Source organism: Biomphalaria glabrata, chromosome 4 (genome assembly GCF_947242115.1).
Source record: "Biomphalaria glabrata chromosome 4, xgBioGlab47.1, whole genome shotgun sequence".
Taxonomy (NCBI): domain Eukaryota; kingdom Metazoa; phylum Mollusca; class Gastropoda; family Planorbidae; genus Biomphalaria; species Biomphalaria glabrata.
In genome coordinates this window covers 49,232,215-49,250,591 of record NC_074714.1, presented here as the reverse complement: position 1 = coordinate 49,250,591, position 18,377 = coordinate 49,232,215, and the positions used below count along the sequence as shown (strand labels likewise).

The 18,377-nt window shown below is 37.3% G+C and overlaps 2 long non-coding RNA genes across 3 annotated transcripts in view; one reads left to right on the top strand and one right to left on the bottom strand.

Moving 5' to 3' along the window:
* The window catches only part of LOC106051501 (uncharacterized), a 25,568-nt gene extending 11,608 nt beyond the window's left edge, over positions 1-13,960 (bottom strand). Inside the window, exons 1-3 of one of the 2 annotated variants that reach the window (XR_008777502.1) lie at positions 13,725-13,960; positions 12,858-12,991; positions 5,376-5,574 (exon numbers count right to left, since the gene is read on the bottom strand). This is a non-coding gene — a long non-coding RNA (uncharacterized LOC106051501). The remainder of the gene's footprint in view (positions 1-5,375; positions 5,575-12,857; positions 12,992-13,724) is intronic. The other variant, XR_001214877.2, reaches the window with a different exon arrangement.
* Positions 13,913-18,377, top strand: LOC129925817 (uncharacterized). Its single transcript, XR_008777503.1, has 3 exons — positions 13,913-14,007; positions 14,953-15,190; positions 17,256-18,377. It is a non-coding gene; the product is annotated as an uncharacterized LOC129925817 (long non-coding RNA).

Genomic DNA, 18,377 nt, shown 5'->3' with positions numbered 1-18,377 from the left:
TACTATATTTATCGACTGAAAGAACACAAAAAAAAATGTTTGTTCAATATTCTTTGGATCTGAAAATTTGTTTTTAAAGTTTAATTGAAAGTTTGTTGAAAGTGTAAGCAGACGTCAAATGCGAGTTGATCTCTCAGCTGCAATTCTTTATTTTTCTATACTAAGACCCCCCAAACTTAAGTGGTACATCTGAAAGATACACCGGCACCTTTGGAGGTCACGGATACCCACATAGCCTCTTGATAATTACGTCTAAAATAGCTAGCCATTATTTTTAGGAAGACTGCAGAAAATAACTGCAGTCTGTAAAGTGACTATAGGTTCACAAGCTTATCATCTTTAAGACTTAAATCTATTTCATTGTTAGCCTTCTATTTTATTCTTCTCCCAGATGCCTGTCATTAGTGTGCGATTAGATCACTTCCGGTCTGACTCCAAACCATCACATTAAATAGAAGGGTGTGCAAATTACAGTACTCGAGTCCCACTCGGCACACATAAAAATAACAGTTTGAAACCAAAAAATGTATAGATTTATGAACAATTTGCATTGATAATTTTCCAGTGGTGCAGCTAGAGATTTTGAGGCCCAGGAGGATTGACCTCTTTAGGGGCCCCTGCATTTTGACATTCGACATCATGGCATGAGATAATGCATTAATATTTATTGTTAAAACACATTTTCGACACTCATTCCCCCCCCCTTTTTTTTTCAAGTGGGGGACCGGGTGGGAGGATTTTCAAATTTGGACATCCTCCCTCCCCCTCCCCCCACCCTAGCTACGCCACTGTAATTTTCAATTGTAATTATAATAAGCCGTTGAGCTGCTTTTTTCTTTATTATATTTAAAGATGGCATTTATTTTATTTTTATTTTTGGTTTGTTTGTTTACTGCTGAATCTGGCCTTCAGTCCATTGGCACGTTTATAATTAGATTGTATTGTTGCTTTAAAAGAAAACTCTAGTACAAACAAATGTTGAGACTATCCAATACAAAAACACATCCTGATAAAATACTAAGACAGACGCAACTATAAATGCACATTTCTTAACTCTTTCTCTCCTGACTAACGATACCAACGTTGATTCCACCAAAATGTGTTAAATAATTACGGAGAGAAAGAGTTAATCCATATGCTAGGCACTGTATAAGGAGTTCACATTCTTCCCTTCCCTAGTGCCAGTACAACGTGGGTCGGGTTGCCGGGATCATTAACTCTTTCTCTCCGTAATTATTTTTCGTCGTTCCGATAGAATTATTCATTTTGCTCTATCCTGTTCTGAACTTCAATAACTTTTTTTGTTTGTATATCAGAAAATGTTATAGTTGATATAGAATTATAGGGGAATGCATGCTCTTTTTATACAACACAAATTTAAAGTTTATAAATCAAAAAAAAAAAATCAATTTAGATTAATGGGGTCAAGTCAGCGTTAGCATCGCCAATTTGGAGAGAAAGAGTTAAGGAAAACCAATGGCTTAATAGAGTCTACGTCTTTCATGAACATGTACGCCTATGTCAATTATCAACACATGGATACACATAGGACGTACTTATTTTGTGAAGGAAAGTCTGCTATGTATCAGATAATAAGCATAAAAGAAGCTACCATTTAAACAAACATTTTTTAGTGAACTAAATTACAAGGGTTATCTTTCCCTTTTCCATCTACCCGAACTCCTCCACCTCCCTCCTAGGGTGTTTAAAAAAAAAGGGCTCGTCGTCGCTGTCCTAGATCGATGGATGTGATCAAGATATGGTGGAGATCGATACTCATTGCATAGCGTTTGAAGATGACAATATATCGGTACTGTTTGAAACAAAAAAAACAACACTTTAGCTAACTGCTCTATAAACTGTACTGTTGAAGGGAGGTAACTGATACTCATAAAGGACTGTAAATAAATCTAGCTATATATGCCTAAAGTTTGGAATAGTTCTAAACACTAGCCATTTGCTGTTGTTGCAGAGAGTTGTCTCAGGTTTATAAAACATTATAAATACAGTATTGATTAGGCGGAGTACACTGTATAGGCGGAGTACACTGTATAGGCGGAGTACACTGTATAGGCGGAGTACACTGTATAGGCGGAGTACACTGTATAGGGTAGTGCATTTAAAACGATAGCATAGACAAATACATTTGAAAAGAAAAAAAATTTAAAACGGTAAAATTAAAAAAAAAAAAAAAAAAAAACATTGTTAATGGTAGACCAAATAGATCTATAACCTTACGCGAGTTGATTTGAAATGCATCAGTCCTCCTTATTTGTCACACCCAAACGTCGCCCGTGTACTGGACATATGAAAATGTTGAAATTGTTATTAAACAGGAAGAGAACCTTTTTTTTTTACTTAAATATTTTATAGATATATATATCCCCTCCCCCCCCCCCCCCACTTTCAGAGAGTAAACATAAGGATATAATTTAACATACTTGATAATATAACAATTATAAAATGAGGGAAGGGAAGCAACTCGTATAGGAGGAGGATATGATAGTAATAATAAGAAAACGTATACAATAAATCAGAAGGGGAGAGTACTGTTAATGTACCCCCGTCAATATATTGCTCAGGTTGTTCCCCTTAAGTAGAAAAAAAATAATTAATAAAGCTAATAGTCAAATTACCACTGACGTACAGATGAGTGAATTTGTGCCCCCCTGAATTAATTTCATAACGCTACTAGTGGCGATGGGGCAGCCGTTTTGTTTTTCAATATAACCTGGTCTTCCACCACCTGTGTTATTAGTTGTGTGTGTGAGTAAGAGAGAGAGAGAGAGGGAGAGAGAGAGAGAGGGAGAGAGAGAGAGAGAGAGCACAGTATACATTGTCGTTGAATGTGTTTAGTTAATGAATACCGTGGCACGTGCAGCCCGAGGACCGCCATTTGTCATTAAATGAATTTCTTTACAGTTAATAACAACACGAGCCTGATACTCTCAGACCCAGCACTGCAACTTAATGTCCATCATTATAACGTCGAGTAGGGGCAAGGAATAGGGAAATGAGGTGGGTACCAAAACTGCCCATTATGAGTATCCAATATAGAGTCGCGCAGAAGGCCCCTTGAGACTCTTGGCCAGAGGAAATGTTTGCTTTTTCCTCAATGGCCAGGGATAAAAGATAGGCTCTTGTCCGAACTCTCTGACTGTCCAGAAGGAAGCAAACGAGCATTTAAATCACATCCGCTTATTGTGGTCACGGCTCCTTAAGCCACCAATGTTTCACATGGCCACACAAACCCAATTGTGACGTGTAAAAGTAAAAAGTAAAGTTCCCATTTCAGACCTTGTGGTCTCTAGGGCAGATGATGTATTGGTCATCTGTTTCTGTGGCCTACGGTTAACAAGGGTCGTCATGTGGCCAGCACAACGACCAACCGCCTTTACTTTTCCCTAACTAATATCAGGTACCCATTAGAGCTAGGTCGACTCAGAGGCGCCCGAAGATCCCGAAATTAAAAATCCAAGTCTTCACCAGGATTCGAACCCCGGTCCCCGGTTTGGAAGCCAAGCGCTTTACTGCTCAGCCACCGAGCCTCCATTGTGACGTGTATATGCAGATACAACCGTTGTTCGGCTGAGATTCGTGTAACTTTCCTTTACTTCTTCTGCGCATGTCGTCTACAAGGGCTTTTTTTCTTTTGAGCATCACATGTGTGTCCCGCGGCCTTCGTGAGCATCTCTCCGTCTCTTTCATCTGGCAACACCACAATTAGCCGTCTGCTATAAACCTCTACAATTCTAAACTTCAAATCCGAAAGGGTGAATACATCTACGAGACTTGGGGCTAAATCGACTCATTTATGTTCCGCTGGAACTCTGGGTATCTCTTCTTTCGTTATCGCGCTTAAAGTTGACGAGATGATTTAGAATAGTGATGCCCTAACTTTTACGACAATGTGGTCATATAGATTTTACGACATTAACGTCATATAGATTTTATGACATTAAGGTCATATAGATTTTACGACATTGTGGTCATATAGATTTTACGACATTAAGGTCATATAGATTTTACGACATTAAGGTCATATAGATTTTACGACATTAAGGTCATATAGATTTTACGACATTAAGGTCATATAGATTTTACGACATTAAGGTCATATAGATTTTACGACATTCAGGTCATATAGATTTTACGACATTAAGGTCATGTAGATTTTACGACATTAAGGTCATGTAGATTTCCTACTCATAGGATACGTGGTGCAGGACATTAACATAAAATCGTGGAGTCTAATGAACCTTGCAGCTTCAATGAGGGCAGAAGTTTCCATGGGCCGTATAGCACCGGATCATAGTCCGGATATGGCTCGCGGGCCGTAGTTTGGGCGCCACTAGTCATTCAAATGTGTTGAAGTGTGTCAGCGATTATTCGTGGCTTACGTATGGGTTTCTCCGTGGTCCATGTCTGATTATAGTCAATGTTTATGTGCGTGAGTGTGTGTGTGTGTGATTTATTAATGAAATTAATCTGATGGGCGAGAATCTATTTAAATATGGCGAAGCTGGCTTTCATTTGACATAAGGGAGGCGTGACACATGGTTCATAAAAGTATCCGTGGGAGGAGGAGGGAGTGGAAGAAGCGTTTGTAGAGTAAAAAAAACGCTGTTCTTGTTTACGGAACTCCTCCCCCCTCACTCCCAATGTAAAATATCGTTCAAATTCATTCATTCTGAAAGAAGGCTAATGTTGCTCCATCGTCTTGTCCTTCCTGCAAGCTACCCTTTGTAGTAGCCGTTGGCATGCTTCAAGAGAGTTTCCTTTTCCCTGACGACTTGAATCAGTCACTGGCAAACTAGGCAGCCGCCTCGGGCCTCCGACTGATGGGGGTCTCGCACATAACTCACAATTATTTATTCTTCAACCCTTAAAGTGCTGAACTGTTTTAGAATGAGTGCATACAAAATGGAATTACAATTCTGATGTTTAGAGGCTTTACTACCACACGCGTTTTAAGGGTTTAAAGAGAAGAAATAGCGAAACTTGGCCTCGATGTTATTGTTGAAGAACACTAGGTTCGTAATAAAATGCTAATTTTAGTTTTTTTCGATGTTTATTTTTTTTTTTTCTATTTCATGTGGGGCCACCAAATTCACTTCGCCTTGGGCCTACAATTATCTAAGGCCGGCCCTGCTTGAATTGAATGGGGCGAATACTAATACAACTAAAACGACCATGTCCACTGATATGTCTGCTACGTTTGAAAAGGCTTGTTGAAAGAGGCAAGTAAAAAAAAAAAATACATTAAGACTAGCCTGGAGAGGAGCAAAGTCGTAAAGGAGTGTCGCTGACCTCCATGCATCAGAGCGTAAACGTACTAAAAATAATTATGATAAAGCAGTTAAAGCACATCTTACCTTGACATCACAGTTCGTACCCCAGCATATGATCTCAAGTATTGTCGAAACTGTCGTCTGCTGGATAGGTGTTCCGGTTTCCCTCCCTTTTTTTTCAAGATCTTGTTCCTCTCCACGTGCTTTGTTGGAAGCAGACGTCAAGGGTGATCCAACTCTAGTAGCTCCAATCTGTGTCCTCTTGGCTCCTGTGTCGCTCTATCTGTTCAATATGTAAATATGGAATTGAAAAGTGATTGAAACCCCCCTCTCTCCCAAAGAATTCAAAGTGTGTGAAAAAAAAATTCCCTCATTAAAACGAACTTTTCCCTTCAGTAAGATTATTCAAGTTCTAGACCGTTGACTAAAAGAGAGAGAGAGAGAGGGGAAAAAAAGTCTTTTTGTTGCTGCGACAAACTAGTCCTCTAAATGACGCTTCCGCCCCCGTTCCCAGCACCCCCTCCCCCCTTTTTCATCCACAGGCACACTTCAGCACCCTCGATTCAAGCTCTTACATTCTTACTTTCCGTGGGCTGTCAGTTTCGAAAAAGATCTGGCACAAAGAAATGTAGCGCCGCGCTAACCCGTGTAATAATTTAGTATGCAAATACAGAATGGAGATGTGTTTATTTTTGGCCGAATGTTGAAATGTGTAGTCTTACAGTTTAAACACTGAAGGGCCAGATCAGTATGTGTGTGTGTGTGTGTGGAGAGAGGGAGGGGGGGAATTTATGTGTGCGGGTGATATGAGTGTGCGGGTTAAAGAAAAATGGATACCAGCGTCGTATACTGGTATGATATTAATTATGGCAGGGTTTTTTTTTCCTCCTCTCCAGCAAGGCAAGGTAATTTATGCCAGTGTCAGCATTGAAATGTTTGTCACACTACGAATTACTGGAGGGAAAGAGATGAGAAAATGTTACCTCTGCCAATAATACGACAGTCTTTTCCAATGAATAGGATTTCTGTTTAAGGGTTAATTATGTATTTAAGATAACGGTAGACAAACACGATGCCGATGTCTGTTACATTAGATTAAATATAAAATCTTGGGAATCTCTAGAGTTTGGCCTCGTTAACTGCATTATCAGGCCAAACACTAAGCCCTACCTTTCCTTTTAAAATGCTATACGCCATGGTCTGAATGCCTGAATAGTACCGATATGCCAGAAGGCACTCTCACAAATCGAAAGAAACTCGGCATGGCCCGAATAGTGTTGATGTCCCAACTTAAAAAAAATGACAAATAAACTGTAAAATTGGTATCCTTTGCTTTCTATTAAGTTTGATTTTAAACACCAAAGGGACCCTCCATTGTATTAGCTCCCCTTATATAAACCTCTGCCCCCCTTTTAGATTGCTTTTATTTCATTTGACCTTTTAACCCTAGATAAACATGACCAGAAAAAAAAAAGATTTACGATAGAAGGTTTGAAGGTTGTTCTCTATACAGAAGACATGCCGCACACCTGGATCTAAGGGGAAGACCTCCACATTTACAGCCACATATCTTAATACTGAAGAAATCATTTTCTAGTTTCAGTATCAAACAAAATTCCTAATTACCACTAATTAATTAATTGGTTAGTTGTTTTTTTTATTCAAGGTACAGTGAAATAATTTTGTAAAGTTTTAACCTAATAAGAAAAAACAGTGTACCAGACAGATTGACTTGATACAAGCTTGTAATAATGGAGCAGACGAGATGATAGAAGCGGAAACAAAAAGAGATTCGGACAGTGAAAAAAATAAAGCGAGATGGAGGCCCAGTGAAATAGAGTTGAAGAAGAGAAACAAATAGCTAGAAAGAGAAGAAAAAGAGATGAGGGAGACTGGTCGAAAGAGAAAACTCGTTTAAAATAGCATCGACTCTTTTCAAGAAATAAAAAAAAGAGAGAACGGCCTAATTCAAATATTTTCTCATCTTAATTCCATTCCCATTACAGACCTGGATTGCTGAAGCAGATAATCGATACTTTGGATAAATCGATACATTTCTTTTTTTTTTCTTTCTTTCTAATGGATGATCGCAATAGCTAGATTAGGTTACCCAAAAGAAATCGAATCCAATCACATCAGCATCGACTTGATCCAGTATAATAATAAAAAAAAAAAGAATGGATGCGGTTGATTAGGGGTTTGACTCGAGGGATGGGTGCGGGCGATACATTAAACCACTTAGACAAACGATAATAAGAAAATATAAGAATACACACAACAATATTTGCGTAATGAAGAGATTCGATACGGTCCTTGTGGATAGCGCTTAAGGCAGGGGTTCTCAGCCTGTGAGTCGCGACCCCCCTTGGGGGTCGATTGACGATTTGCTAGGGGTCGCCAAAGACCATCGAAAAAGTTTATTGTTTTTGTCTATTCCTCTATTGCTGTGTGTGTGCATGTGCGGGGGGGGGGGGGGGTCGCGGCAGAGTGGGGGATTGTAAAAAGGGGTCGCCGAGCTTAAAAGGTTGAGAACCGCTGGCTTAAGGGGAGGTAAGGAATAGCCTCTGATATTATATTTAGATAAATTGTGGTCTTGCAATAACTCCGTATTGATTTGATTCTGGGATAGAGAGAAGTGGAGATCGATCCCATGCGAGCAACAAGCTTTTAATGTTTGTTTATTGTTGTTGTTTTTTTTTCATGTCACAATGTATTTTTTTAAAATAATGTCTTTGTCGTAGTATTGTAATATTTTGTGTCAATTTAGCACTAGAGTAGCATCCCTTTGACGTTTTAAGACAACGGCGTCTCTAACTTTAGTATAGTGAAGGCTGGTATCTATGTTGACAGGTTTTGGTTTAAATAGCTAGGTTTTAATGGCTTATGTTGCAAAGATAGTTTAGGTGTGGTCCTCAAAACGGGAGTGTATGCAGTCAATGTATCTCAAAACGTTTAAAACACCTGCTCTGGAGAAGATTAAAATACGATGCGATGCAACACACGAGACGGTGAAATTATTTTGTCACGTGACATTGTCAAGTGTGTGAAAATCGTCAAAGGAGCCAACTAACAATAAATATAAACCTCTATGTTTGATATATCTTCGTATAAAGAGTTAAGAAGTTAAAGGGAGATCGAATTTCTAATCAATTTTATTCCTGATAAGTTTGAAATCCTGCTGAGATGGCATGCAGATACATTCAGAGATGACATCCAGAAATGTCAAGTAGAGATTATTAGCAGAGATGACACGCAGTGATGAAATAAAAGATGATATGCAGACATAACATGCGAAAATGACATGCACAGATGACAAATATTGAGATTATATCCAGAGATGACAAGCGAAGATGAAAACCAAAGATGACATGCAGAGGTGGAATACAAAGTTTACATGCAGAGATGACATTTAGAGATGACATTTAGAGATGACATTTAGAGATGACATTTAGAGATGACATTTAGAGATGACATTTAGAGATGACAGCGCTGCCAGGACACACACGAATGTGTCGATGCTATCATCTGGCATGTAGATCTGTGCATACATTCTCCTTATATGAGTTGACAAAACTATTATCAGGCTAATCAACAAACGATAATCTACAGCATATCTCCTTGCTCACAGAAATGAGACGAAAGCCTGGACATTAGCCATGGTCGGAACGATGTCGCCCACACAGCAGTTTCCCCCTCTCCACACAGCTGATATATCCAAAGGAACGGCAAGTGCTGATACAGTTTGGGATCTGCGGCCTCGCAGGGTCTGCCAGGGTGTAGCACTGCGTGCTGCAAACTGCCTAAGGGTCGCCGGCTCCTGATTTCTCCTCAGGGTTGACTCCCGGAACCTTTCCCATGTTTAGGAATAGCTGCAAGGCAGAAGAGGTTTGAATTCAGAGTTTCTCTTCTAAAAGTTGGCTAGACAGCTAATGCTAACAAGCGCCTAATGCCCGAAACTTACCGGTTTAGGCTCCTGTTACTCACTTTCCCCCCTCATCCTGTTAGTAAAAACATTTCGCCGGACTCATTACTAAGCCATACGTGAAGGCTATTACAACCTGTGTTACGTATAATGTATAATATATAATGCACAACTTATGACACCAGTCATTCAAAACTAACAGGAAATAGAAGAAAAACTCAACTCGGACTAAGATACTGAACTTAGTGCTTAGAAACTTGAACCTATTATTTTAAACAAATAGGGTAGGGGAGAGAAATGCGAATAGCTTTAAAAATAAATTACATAGACTCATTTTTACAGACTTTTTAAATACCTTATCTTGAGACCTGTATTTTCATAATATCTCCCCACAATGCACCAGAACGTGTTGGACTGATCTTCGGCTTATCAAAAGGAACAGGAAATGACGACATCTGCCATCCCCTCAATTTTTTTTATAGGCCGATATCTTTTCACCTCTTTTTTTTCCCGTTCAACACTTGACCTAAATATGTAGTACGCTATTGCTATTAATATTTGAAAATCTGAATACATTGTAGACGGCAGGCGTGTGGCTCTGATTTTTGTGAAGTCAAGTGACATACAACTTGGCTCTATTTGTTGAATTCGATTGGGACAAAACAAAATCGCATCTGTAGAAATCCACAACTTTCTTCGAAAAAAAATAAACTGATCGAAGCCTTGGTCTGAAGCAAGGTTGCTGATTATGTAGCAACATAGTAACAAAACGTGAAAAGAGTTGAGATTTATGGATCATTCGATTCTTGGATTAGTGAAAGGAAGAGACAGACACAGAGAGAGAGAGAGAAAGTTATCGGCGGAAGACTGGGGGAAAAGGAGGTAATAGAGAGAGTGAATATTTTTGAATTTCTTTCTAGTCAAACAAAATTACGTATTAAAAAACAATTTTGATGGAGCCAATTTCTTTCAATACATTACATTTTATAGTGGTCACTATAACACGAAGGCGTCTATGGATCATTGAACACTTCCAACAAAGGTGCCTTCACGTCATAACGGGAATACGCTGGTAAGACTACATTACAAATAACCATGTTCTCCTGGAGGCCAGTGTGGCCTGTATTGAAGCACTAATTGCCATTCCAGAGCTGCGCTGGGTCGGACACCTATCCAGCATGGAGGCCGATAGCATGCTAAGCTTAAAGGAGGACGGCGTAGCAGAGGTGCTCCCTTTAAGGGTCATAAAAATCAACTTAGCGCCTCTTCGCCCTCACTTAAAAATAGCTGACAGCAGATGGCTTCTGAAAGAGAAAGTTGGAAAGCTCTCACAAAGGTCGCGGGATACACATTTGAGACTCAAAAAAAAAAAAAAAAAACTTGTAGAAGAAGGTGCAGTAGACGAAACGGAAACTTAAACAGACCGCGGACAACGGCTTTGCCAGCATCGGATGTGGAAAACATCCAGGTCAAATCTTGGATTACATAGTCATGTGAAACACTGAACTCCTCCTTGATCTTGGGAATTCTAACTTTCAAAATTTGAAGCATCTGTTCCAGTTATGTTAAGTCATTTTTAAATATATTCATATTACATCTGTGTTCGTTCAAGCGTGTCTGGTGACTACTAAAAGGACTTGTGCACCTTTAGTGAGTACTCACGATGGAGCTATTTTAATTTGTGAACAAAAACTAATAAATTAAGAAAGCAGACAGAATGCCTCAGTGACAATGACATGCTCGGGGATTTTAATCATTGCAGCTCGAAATTCTAGGCCCTTGATAATTTCTGCTTAAAAAACAATGGACGTTTATCACTTCTGCCTGAGAATCGGGGGAGGACGGGTCTTAGGATTTGCCATGCCTCTTCTCATCAAATATCTCTGTATCCTCCCATCTGTATCCTCCCGTCTGTATCCTCCCATCTGTTTTTGTTCCGCCCCATCCCTCTTTTTAACGAAATGTAAAAAAAACCATACATAAACCCAACTTAATGGCAATTATAGCCTGAATTGAGATCCCCTTCAGGGCAATGCACACTCCTTTAATGTCCACACCAGTCTATAGATTTACAGCGATAGTCTGATAGAGTTCTTATATTGAGCATCCATCATTATAAGATGTTGCAACAAAAAAAAAGCTATGCATTAAAAGAACAGGCACATTAAAACACAAGGCAAAATTACCAACTTCTAAAACAAATAGATGGACTCTTTACTTAATTTAGCAGTTAAATTATAAAATAGAATAAGAGTTTAGATCCTACTTCGAATTGTTTGTGTTTCAGATAAAATTACATTTTATTTTATGAATCTTACGTCTATTTTTGTATTATTATTGACTTGTAATGTGAAACTAATATGTATAACTCCTCAAATAAAACTAATAACATACATTGTTAGTATTTTTTTAAATATTATTGGTACCTCAAGTGGAGTTGTAACTAAAAGTGTATGTCGGATCGAAGCTAAGTCCACAAACACATTGACACATAAGTTAAACAACGGAATTTCTCGTAGCAAATTTTTTGACCGATATCTTGTGTGCTATCGTACAACTGTTTGCTCTAATTATGTATTGTTTTTTGTAAAACAAATAAATTCCTCATGGATAATAAAGATTATTATTATTATTAATACTATTATTATTATTATTATTATCATCATTCGTCGTAGATAATTAAATTGTATTAGTTGGCTTCTTATATAAATTGTAAAACTTTGGATTAACTCTAGGACATTGACCACTCCCACTGTCTCACCCGGAAATCTTACCTTCCACCTCATCAACCCCCCCCCCTCTAATTTTTATCTGTCCCTGAAATACATCTGACAAGCCATCTCGAAAACAGTTACTAATTTCATCCATGTAAATTACTTTTACTAAATACTAATAAAACATATACACTAATGAATATGAATCGCACAAAAACAACAGACAACGGAGGACAATCTCCAGGGGAAACTGCTCGTACTTAGATAAGCCCTTCCGAACACATGTTTGAAATGATCTTGAAATAAATTAAGCAGATAATAATACAAATTACAATCTTAGAGTGTCACGAGGTAGGGACTGACAATTAAGATTACAGATCACTCTGACCTTTCGAGGTGAAATTAAGAGAGAGGTGTATATCCCCATCATCTCGATGCTGCAATCCAGTATGTCGCGGTCCGAGCTGACAACGGTCAAGACTCACCTCTACGTAAGAGTTTTGGAGTATCTCTCAACAGCATGTACATTACTCATTATATAGTAAAATTAAGTAAATGTACCCCCTCCCCTTTCAGACCTTGCGATCTATGGGGTCAGATGATGTACATCTCGCCTGTGTCTATGGCCGACGGTTAACGAGGGTGTCACGTGACCAGCACAGCAGCCAACTGACTTTACCTCCTCAGCGTAATTAAGGTACCCATTAGAGTAGAGTGGACCCAGGAGTGTCCTAATAATCTCGAATTAAGCCACAGTTTAAACCAAGATTCGAACTGAGACTCCTCAATTGGTAGCCAAACATTTACCATAGCAACCTTCCATAATCTTTGTCTTCAAAGATATTCCATTTTATGGGTAGTAAGATATCCATGGCAGATATTATCTTTGAAAGCAAAACATTTATACAAAAACTATTGGCGTATACTTACAAGCTAGCACTTCCTACTTCCCAGAATCCTGCCCATGTCCGTTGTAGTAGTCTCCCTTGTCTGCTGGAAGCATTGAAGTCTGACGGATATCTCAGCGGAAAGTACACATTGCTGATAGCACTGGAAATCTATTTCTTAAGAGAAAATTATAATTTAGCAGCATTACATTTCACGCTTCTGTTAATTCTTTTTTAAAAAAATGCAAAACGCCTAATATAAAGTATATAAGCTAATTTTAAAACAAGCGTTCAAGCTTGAACTATTAGGCCTAAGTACTACAGAGAACACTAAAATAAAAAGTACATTTTATATAGCATACCATTGAACTATAAGATCCTAAGATCAGGGCCGGATTTACCCATACAAGCTATAGCTTAGGGCCCCAAGAAATATTTAGTACTGAGATTTAATATCTGGATGTATAAAGGGTCGCAAAAAGAGCCCCATATTTCAATTAGCTTAGGGTCTTTTCATGTCTTAATCTTATGTTATTTATGATCTCAAAAGACTAACAAATGTGTGGTGTGGCCTAAACAACGACAATTCTCCACTTTCAAAATGTCATGTTGCCATTGGGGCAGAGTGTCATCGAATTCCAAGACGGAACCTCAGCCTAAACCCAAACCTCGAACTTTTGAAATCCAAGCGCTCTAATCACTCAGCCATCTCGCCCCAGTGCGCAATTTTTTTAAAGCGTAAAATGATACTGCTCGTGCCTCTAAAATAATATTAACTTTCTTTTTTAACCTAAAAAAAAACATAAACATTACACAAGAGCATATTAGCTATAGTTTTTAGAAGTTTACAAGCCCATGTTTCCATGTCGTCTGCATCTAAACGAAAGAAGAAATAAAAAAGGGTCCTTACTGTTAGATTGCGATGTCCTTATTGCACAGAGTATTAACCTTATAGATCTAAGTGGGAGTCGCCCAGTTGAAAATGGAGAGTTACCGGCCTTCGCTGCGGGCTTTATAATCCTTTTCTTCTCCCCCAAGCGCCAGGCCAACAGCTTTGCCACGTTGGATAAAGCGATCGGTTGAGAATGACGTTTGGTAACATTTGTGGGTAAGCCGACCTGAAAAAAACTCCTGGCTATTCTTTTCTGGCTGCTCCACCCTCGTGCCTTGACGTCTGCTGTATTTAACTTGCGGTAAATACAAAATACTAAATAGTAGGTTATTGGCTTTTTTTTTTTTCAAGTTGAATTGAATGAGATTTAACTTTTTATATTGTCGATTTCGACCTTTAACCTTTCCCTTTCATATCAACCCCCCCCCCTTTTTTTTTTTCATTTGAAAAAAAAAAAAGAGAGATGAAGAGAGGTATAAATATCAAGATGGCGAAATTATCGTCTGCGTTGCATTGGAAGATCAATAACACAAGCAATCGATTACGGAGCACACGTGTGTTGACCTGAGGTCTACGCCAAAAAACAAAACAAAAAAAAAAACTATTGACCTCCAATCATTACTTTTTAAATAGTTTTTTTTTTTTTTAAACAAAGCCGCTGAGAGACACAGAACGCTCCAGAGAAGTAGGCCTACACTTCGCTCAAGATGTTCCAGTAACAGAGTATAATTTAAAAAATAAGCAAAATATTTTATTTAAAAAAAAAAAGGTTAGCCAAGGGAAGGAATTAGCACTTACACCTATACCTCTCATTCATCTAGAAGCTATTCCCCTAATTCGATATCAAACAAAATAATTAATTACCAATAATTAATTGACTGATTGGTTATTTTTTTAAATTGATTCATGTTTTGTTAGGTACAGTAGATAATTCTTGAAAGTTTCAACTTAATCCAAGAATGGGTGTGGGAGAAATAATGTGTACAATAATCTCAGTGGACCAAAACCCACATATTTAGCCATATCTGTTAATACATAAGGATTAATTTCCTTTGTTGGTATTTGGCAAAATAATTCATATGATGTTTATGCCAATGAATAATTTTACAAAGTTTCATCTTGATCCGAAAAAGGGTGTGGGAGAAATGACGTGTAAAACTTTTTACCAGACAGACATATAAGCTTTGTAAAAACATCTTTTAATCTTTTAAATAGCATGCCACGACTGTACATTTTTTATTCTTAGAACTGGCTAATCAAGTGTGGCCTCCTCAAACCAAAGTGGCCTTCACCGAAACTTAACCAGATCTAATTGTCTGCAGAAGTAGAGATGGTGTAGTAGATAAGGCACCAAACTTTCTTGGCCCGTGAAACGCATGGAAGAAACCAGCCTACTTAATTCATCATCTGTCCTCACTAGTGGTCATAAATGACCTTGACATGGATTTGAGAAGGTTCAGGGATACATTTCCAGCCAAACAAATGTAAGGTTGATAGATGAAGTGGACGAAACAATTCCAACTTCTACTTTCTGTTTGATGTTTGTAGATTTGTTTAGTTACACGACAGAAATCATAATACTGCGATTTCATATCTTCAAGCTGTTTCAATCTTATATAAGTTTTAATTGTTCCTGAAGATTATTACCAACTGACATGGGATATCGCAGAGTAGGGTTTGAATGTGGGACCTCTGTACGAACAGTAGAAGTGAATGCCCGCTTGCCAGATTACATTTCGTTATTTGATTGTTCGACAACATCACGTTCTTATAACATCGCGATGTTACATGACATCGTGTTGTTTAATTACATCACACTTTCAGATCACATCACGTTGTATGATGACATTAATTTGTTTGATTACATCATGTTTGTATAACTTCAGAATGTTCGAGGGTAACGCATTCTTATAAAATCAAATTGTTCGCTAACATCAAATTGTTATAAGAACAAATGGTTTGCTGATGTCACACTGTTATGGCATCAAATTGTTTGCTAACAATGGAATTGTAATAATATCAAATTGTTTGATGACATCAAATTGTTCTAAGATCGAATTGTTTGATGACATCAAATTGTTATAAGATCGAATTGTTTGATGACATCGAATTGGTATAACACCAAATTGTTTATTACATCACATTATTATGACATTAAATTGTTTGCTAACATGATACATCAGATTGTTAAAAGATCAAATTGTTTCATTGATTACTGGATATGTAGAAAACTTTATTTTTAATTGATTGGATAAGTAGGGTAGAAAGATGGATTGATTGATGGATGGATTGATGGTAGGTTTAATAGGATTGATTATGAATGGAATAAATTGACGGATGCGAGATTGAGTTTATGTTTATGCTCATGTCTAGAATCTAGATGTTGAGTTAATTTAATTAATAAACTACACAACGGCTGGATGGTGTTAGATAGCGAGTTTAGTTCGTTGGGTGGCGCACTTTAATGTACTTACAGAGGAACTGTTAGATAGCTAGTTTAGTTAGTTGGGTTGCGAACTTTAATGTACTGACAGAGGAACTGTTAGATACCTAGTTTAGTTAGTTGGGTGGCGCACTTTAATGTACTGACAGTGAACGGATATTTTAGAATGACGACATAGACTTTGGGTTTAGATTAAGATTGACTTGTAGAAATCAGTTACTGCTAGACTCTTGAGGGGATTAACATCGTTTTATAGTGACAGACTAGACTGTGGCCCATTCTGTAATAAACGTTTGTTTGAAGTTCACCTTGAGTCAACTTGGTCATTGAGTCTGTGTTCCTGTTAGTACCTTATCTATATTTGTGACGTGTGCATGATTTTTCCAACAACTCGCGATTGAAATACATCAAACAAGGTACGCACGCACTTAGTCTAATCAAGCATCTTCTAGAAATACTTCAGCTACATTTGATATACATATGCATCCGTTACAATGGATAAACTACGTAAGATTGAAGGATAAACTAAACGATGGATTCTTATCTTATCTTATAGATTACAGACGTTACTTAAAAAAAAAAGATAATTACCTCATATCCATATCATGTGCCTATCTAGTCATGCATGTTAATCAATGACTGAAACTTTGTTAAGTCGTTGGTTTTCCTGGTTGATTCAGGCAACCCATTCTATTCTCTAATGGCACTAGGGAAGAAGGAGCACTTGTACGAATTTGTTCTAGCGTATGGAATAAGAAATGTGCCTCTGTCTTTCTGACTTGATGGATTGATATAAAATAAAAAAATAAATTGATGAATGAAGTTAAAGATGGACTAAAGAATAAAGTAAATGATGGATTGACAGATTAACTAAACGATTATTTGACGGATGGGTTACATAATTAGCACACATGACGAGAACTAATACATAGATGAATAGATATTAGAGTAACTGGAGTGAGGTGGGGTGGGGGCTAGATTTTTACACATTTAAACTTTTTCAATAATTACACTTAATTTATTGACCTATTTTACTTTCACTTATTTTTAAAACTAAAATATATGCTATACAAAATAGTGTCAATAATTTCTGTGCTAATTTCTAGGCTGCATGTTTCCATCCAAATCAAGTCCAATTCACAACTCTGCTGAGTGAAAAGACAGACGCCCTAACTCACTACAATTGATGCTTACAGCTTGAGGAAGGATTTGGGGAAAGAAACTGTACGGACAAATCCTATTGAATTTCAACATTGAATTTCTTTTCAGGCGTGGAGCGCGTGACATTTTTTTTTTCTTGAAAAAAACATCGAATATTTTCGTTTCAAAAAATATTTTAATCCATATTTTTCTATTTACCTCCAAAAAATGTCACCGAAACAAACGATCTACATTTTTTTTTTCATATTATTGATACAAGAATATTATCTTTATAGTAATGCATAAACTAAATACTTTTTTAAAGGTCTATATGATTGGTCTATTTTAAAGTTTTTCTGGATTTATTCCCCCCCCCTCCCAAGCTGTTTTATGGTTTGATCCTCGACGGGTAAATTCCGCAGCGATTGATTCGTTTCTTTGTTTCAACAGATGTCTCACAGATTAGCAAACTTCTGCTGTGGTAACATGTTTGAATGTCTCTATAAAATCTTGAATTTCTTGACCGTTTATTAATTTCGGCTCAGAAAGAAAGTTTTGAAGATTAAAATGTAACAGATGGGCTGATTAAACATGAACATTCCCTCCCCTCTCCTCCTCTCCCCTTTTCTTTTAATCAATAATCATAGAGAAGTTGAAGCTACTGAATCATGGGTACGCAGAAGAAATTCAACTTTTCTTAACTATATTTGCTTTATAACTTTATTTTACATTTTTTTTAAATATTCCGAGTTTTTATTAATTTAATTTTTGTTCTAACTCTTTTTTTATTTAAAAGTTGCACTTTTTGTCTCAATAAGATGGCCTTTTATGAAATTCTTAGCGCCTGAATAGATATAGGATGTAGTTGTTATTATTATTATTATACTTATATCATAATACTTATTAAAAATTTAAAAAGTTGTTTGAGGGCTCTTAAAGAAAGTTGTAAGTGGACGTAATAAAATGAATAAGATCTTTAATATTTCACTTTTGTCACTCATTATGGTGTGGTTGTTTCTATTGGATTCTCTTGAGTTTATGTTTAATATGTCCTATTAGCTAACAGCCTACTGTTAGGTGGTGGTCAA